This window comes from Takifugu rubripes, chromosome 14 (assembly GCF_901000725.2).
Source record: "Takifugu rubripes chromosome 14, fTakRub1.2, whole genome shotgun sequence".
Taxonomy (NCBI): Eukaryota; Metazoa; Chordata; class Actinopteri; order Tetraodontiformes; family Tetraodontidae; genus Takifugu; species Takifugu rubripes.
This window is the reverse complement of record NC_042298.1, coordinates 11,928,271-11,934,195: the sequence shown is the minus strand read 5'-3', so window position 1 is coordinate 11,934,195 and position 5,925 is coordinate 11,928,271. Positions and strand designations below refer to the sequence as shown.

The following is a 5,925-nucleotide window of genomic DNA, read 5'->3' as shown; positions in this document are numbered from 1 at the left end:
CTCTTAAAACAACACATGAGCTGTGAGAGTCAGCCAACAGGAGAGGCAAACCAGAAGATCTCACCCTGTGACAAAGCACTTGAAAGGTAACATTATAGGGGGGGCCGACTCCCAGAGATTCTGCAGACTACACGCTGGAACCCTGTGGAGGGACTTTCAGCCAGTGTCAACTCTCCCAGTCGCTGCCCGAAGTCCAATGTGGTTCTTATCGTGCAGAAAGTCAAATGTAACCAAACAAGTGCCGGCGGGGGGAAAGTGGGCACAAGTCTGCACGTGTTCAGTCCCAATAGAAGCATGAAAAATAAGCAGGCGGGGGGCTGACGACATCCTGAGCTCCGGAGGGGATTCCAGAAAAGGTCTAACCACTTCTGCTGGGGCGGCGATGTCAAACTTAGGAAGAGGAACCTTGAGAAAGTGTTTGGCTTTATTTAACATGGCCTGAATTAAAGCAGATCAGCCTCGAGGAAAAGAAAGGGGTGAGGTATCGTGTTTTAATGCTTTTTCTAGTGCACCGCTTTCATTCAGGTCACAGTTCACACAAGGATCACAGTTAATTATGGGTGAAACACAACACGTTCATTAAAGCACTCTGAATCAGACTAGAGGTGCAGGTTGAAATCCAACCGCTCATCAGTCTTTGTGCCATTTTGTTACTTTCCGCACTTTTATTTACTGAAAGAAATTATTCCTTTTTTTGTAATGTGGAAAATCGGCCTCAGGGTCAGTGTTTCCATTGTCTATTCACCCTCGTTAAAGAGGAACCATTGAAGCCTTTTTCATCCAGAGTTTGCCTGACCAACACACCGAAACCCCAAATATTCTCTCAAAGGATGAGAAAATGGAACAAAAGTTTTAGCTCTTCAAGAGGCTTCAGAGTATCGACTGTTTCCCGTAATTTTTTTCAGTATTATTTCTCTTCGAAGAGCATTCCCACCCGACATTTCTGCACCAAACCAACAAGACAAGAGCGCCGATTGTGTTTGATGTTGAGTTTGCTGTAAAGAGAAACACGAGTGACGCTTTAGATCTCATGGAAAAGTCTGAAAACCTGACCGAATTTCATTAATAAACACATTTACACACAGTGGACCAAAGACGGAGTGGGCGTGTCACCTTCGCTGATGCACATTTCCCAAGCTTCGGACACGCTAACGCTGGAAGGTTGCAGTGCAGCTCTGCCAACACAATGATTTCATCCCTTCTCATTCCAATTACAGCGCGCCAAGCCGTCTTCTGCGTGGTCCAACGGCACGTCGGCAGACACGCAGTCCTTCCTGCCGAGGATGTGCACCGCTTCATGAGACGCAAACTGTGACCAGTAAAAGCTGAGCAACTAAACGGGGATGAAAGAAGAGTGAAGGCCGACATTCGTCTGGGGTCAACTGTTAATCTGAAGAATTATTGGAAAATTATGCTTGTGCTTTATTGCAACAACTGTTGTTGATTTACTTCTATGCGTATGACATGTGGAAAAAAAAAAAGAGCATCTGCAGGATGTCAACTGGTCAAAGCCCACTTCAGATGAAATCAACCCAATCGTCCTCTTCAGCAGCTGGCAAACGTCACCTTCAGTCACCGCTGCATCTCCTCCACTCCAGGACCTTCCCCCATTATTAGTCTTAATACAAGGCCAGCAGACAAGGAGGGGAAACAGGCCTGGCAGTGCTTAAAAAAGCCCAAATGTCAGACTATGACGAGATGCCAGCTGCCCGCCGCTTTGATATCCAGCGGCTGGATGATGCTTATTTGATCATTTCATTAGAAAATTTGGTCTAGGTGTCAAAGAGGTTCCCTATGTCTGTGCTGTGGCTATTAGGCTCAATTATAGCTGCCAGGGGGAGGGAGAACTGAGCTGGCTCTGTGTGCTGCATTCAGAGTGGCCTTAAAGAGCCACTGAGAGTCACATTCATACAGCACTTAATAGCTTATGAATTAAGTTTTCCCTCTAATTATTCATAATCATACAGGTAATCACACATTTGGCTCAGGAAAGGTCAGCTGTAGACTTGTTTCAGCTGTTGTAGTCGACCAGTGTAACTGAAGAAAAACAAAACAAAAAAAACCCAAATCTGCCCAGTAAGTTAAAAATAGGTGATTTTTTTGTGTAATACAAACAAAGCTTGTATTAATACATGCTTGATTTGAAGAATGTATCAATACAAGCTTAACAATCACATTGAAAATCAGGAGAAAAACCATCAACGGCATCCTTTTACAGTACATCCTTGTTGCCATGGAAATGGTGCTTGCCAACGGTTGCCACTAAAACAGGTTTGTGAGTCTGTGGTCTCGTCTCATAAACTCGCTACTCAAGCAACAAAACCAATAACCATTATTGGATGTTTATTTCCCTCCCTTCTCTATTAAGGTTTAGCTTAATTAAAATCTTACTCGTATATCTTTCTGCACATGCTAACTTAGCTTCTGCAATGCTTTCCATGAGAAAAAAAACATGTGCTCCAGTTTGTCATTTCATATGTCCATTTTTGAAATTGCCTGCATGACGTGTGCGCACATACATGCAGTCCTTTCTTTTATTTTTTTGGAACCACTTATAGATTAGATGTAATAGACATGCCGGGAAATGTGCCTGCAGGAATGTCGACCACATGTTCGAAAATAAATAGACCTGCGAGAATTGGAACAAGCACTCATAAGGTTAATCAAACCTAATTTCTTCATGGCTTCTCCGCTTTGGACTGTCAGAATTCTATTATTTCTAGATTTCTTTCAGGGCAACAGTAATCCAGGCTAAACTAGGCCCTGCCACAACAAATTAGCTGCAAACGGAGTTGGAGCAGAGCAACGGAGAGCGATTCCCACTTTTCAGCATAGGCTGCACACTGGTGTCGCTATGGGAAATTAGCTAATTAGAAATAGAGGAGCTGGCCCACAATTACATTAAACAACTTTTCTACTCGCTTCGAGCGCTTCGCTAATCTGGATCAACTCTGAACCTTTGTAGGGATTGACTCATCAGAGCAAAATAAAGGCTAAAACAAACAGTTTCTGACCTTCCTGCTTTTAAGTTGTCCAAAGGTTGGGGTGGTGTTTAATGTTTAAACCTGAAAAACATCACGAGTGCAGCTTGGCAGCAGCTTTTTTCCCCCCTTTCCTCCATTAAGCCTTTCAGATTCATCAACTTCTCCATCTCGTTTACTCAAAGAATCAGAGTCCTATCAGTGAAATCAAAGGCGATTACACAGCTCACTACTCATTTAGGATCTCTGCGGCTGCGGTAAGAATGTCACGTAGGCCGCAGCCCCAAAGTCTCTGTTTATTCAGTAAAAGTGCTCTGTAATTTATTTAAAATAATCTATTTTAACAAATAAAGAGGTCATTGAGGGAGTGCATTGCTGCAGGCAGGCTTTTAAATGCCCCTTTAAGAGGCCGACTGGCTGACAAGCTGCCGATCTGCAAACAGAGGCCTCGGAACAAGGTGACTCGCCAGAATCTGGAGAGCCAGAACGCACCATTTAGGAGCACTTGCCCTCTGTAGATCTCACTGATCAGCGTGGTGAAGCTTTATTTCCCACTTCCAGAGAGCTTGTTTGAAGAGGAGCTGTGCTCTAGCTCCTGTGGATGTTTTTGAGGGGGTAAATACGACTGCGTTGCAAGAAAACAGCTCTCTGTGACTTCCCAAAACTGGAAATAGAACTGGTCTTTCCTGCATTCCAGCACATCTCCCCACTTGCTTCAGCAGCTCAGGTGCACTGTATCTACCTTCTGTCTGCCCGCCTGACGGGATCCGACCTGAACCACAGCGCTGGTCCCATCAAAGGGCGTCAAATACATGAGGCCAGACCAACTGTAAGAGGCCCAGTTGTATAAATGGAGCCAAAGTACTTTGCTTTATTTGGACTTGTTTGGCCTTATTTGTTTGTGCACCACACAGCTTGGTACTTGGCGAGATTCTGAGCACCGTTTTTTTCCTCCCACTTTAAATATGCAACTCATTGGGGCCTGGATATATAACTACTTAATTCCACCTTCAGATATCTTATTCTGCTCCTCTGCTATTCCAGCCGACAACATCTCCACTTCACTAAAGTGAGAGACCTCACTTTAAAGTTATAAAAAGAAGTCTCACGCGGTCAAAGCCGGAATGTGAATGCATCACTGTGACTGACTTGATGAATCACTTATATTCAGTAGATGTGTGATGTCTGAGGTTTGAGGGCTAACAAAGTGGATGTATACAGAGAAGGGGAAATGATGAAGACTGATGTTTAACCAAAGTTCTCCACAAAAACAAGTACAGGCCATAGATCATGGGACTGGCATCTGGTAGGTGTGTATTGATCTTCTCTTGCCAAAGAAAGCTGGGTTTAGCGTATCATCTTATTCATCAGCAGCACAAAGTCCAGTCGAGAAACTGTAGACGGGGTTTAAGAGGTTTCTGAGAGGTCAGTCCAGTAAAATACCTTTCTTTGATGAATGGGTGAAAAAATGTGATTTTATCCTCGTAAGACTACATCTGCTGTCATTTTCCGCTATCTTCCAGCTCCTCCCGACAGATAAAGTCTGTGTTACCTTCCGAGCACATAGCAGCTCTGTCTGTGTTGGCTGACACTGTGGTTTGGGTCAGCGAGTCAGGGTTAGACTGACGGATTACTTTACTAATGATTTTGGCCCGAGACTCAGCTTGTTTTAAAAGGCCGATATTCGACGAGTCAGTTTGGGTTTCATAGATGTTTTGGATTGGTGGGGTTGAGCGTGAGGCTCCTCTTCAATGGGCCAAAATCGACTCTTGATTATTTAATGTTCTTGTTTTACAAACTGGGCCTAATCTGCAAAGCAAAGAAACAAGGAACCGGACGGGCAGGGCTAATTTTAAAAACTTCACCAGGTTCTATTTCTCACAAACAAAGCCTGCAGACGGAACCTTGGGACCCTCCCTCGTAATGCAATCTACCGCTTCACATCTGAGATGTTTGCATGCACTGTACCACCAACAGAAGATGTCCTCCATGATTGGGCCCACCCAGACTGCAGTGTTGGGAGAGAACATGCCCCTTAACTCCCAATGGGGGCAACAACGTCCTGTGTCCACATTTCCAGCAGGGCTGTCACTCACAGTAGGGGAGAAAGGGTTCTGTCCTGGGGTCAACACTTATGTTCTCCAGCTAAGAAAGCAAGGTCGGCCCTCTGAGAACAGGCAGCAGTTCAACACAGCATGCTTTGTGCTGCATCTTTACAGGCGAGAACGGAGGGAAACAGACAGTGAGGAGAGTTAAATGGAACCCAGACTAACAGGGATGTGGTGCAGGGGCGAGTGTTGTCGGTCAGAAGTCAGACATTTGGGGGAATTAAGTTTTGTTTTTCTTTGTTATCTGAAGCAGATCCTATTTGTTTTGGCCATTAGCTAGCATGTAAACCGTGATGGATGACCATGATGAAATGGTCACTTAAATCACTATTTCCAGGACTGCTCCTAATGGTCTATCTGGTGAACCGCAATAGGCGGCTTCACAACAGGACTAATGTATTAGCAATTAGCAATCAGCAGTCTTTGTGCCCACTGAGGAAACATGCTCATGTTATTTCCATCAATCTATTCAAGGTAATTCTAAGCCAAAAATGTCAGTTTTATTGGCTTTTCAGTATTAACAAAACAAAGAGATGAAATATTTAACTACTGTATCGTGATCAGAAACATCTTATGAGCCTCAAAGGAATCTTTTAAAGCAGCTTTTTTAAAGCTGTCATCTGGGAGGAAAAATTTCAACTCAACTCCAGTCTTTTAGTTGCCATAAAAATTGTTTTTAAAAGTGTTTTTGTCGTCCAGAAGTTCCCTTCTTTTTACACTTTAATCTGGCACCTCCCCCTTTTTTTCCTGAACCTGCAATGTTGACAATTTGTCACTCTTTCAATTTTCTAATTAGATTATCCAGGATTACCATGCTTAACAGGCTTTATGAGACT

At 43.8% G+C, this 5,925-nt stretch overlaps 1 long non-coding RNA gene across 1 annotated transcript; it reads left to right on the top strand.

Moving 5' to 3' along the window:
• Positions 1 to 251: 251 nt before the first annotated feature.
• On the top strand, positions 252 to 3,003 carry LOC115252481 (uncharacterized). The gene is made up of 2 exons (XR_003890896.1): positions 252 to 481; positions 1,218 to 3,003. It is a non-coding gene; the product is annotated as an uncharacterized lncRNA (long non-coding RNA).
• The last annotated feature ends 2,922 nt before the right edge of the window (positions 3,004 to 5,925 follow it).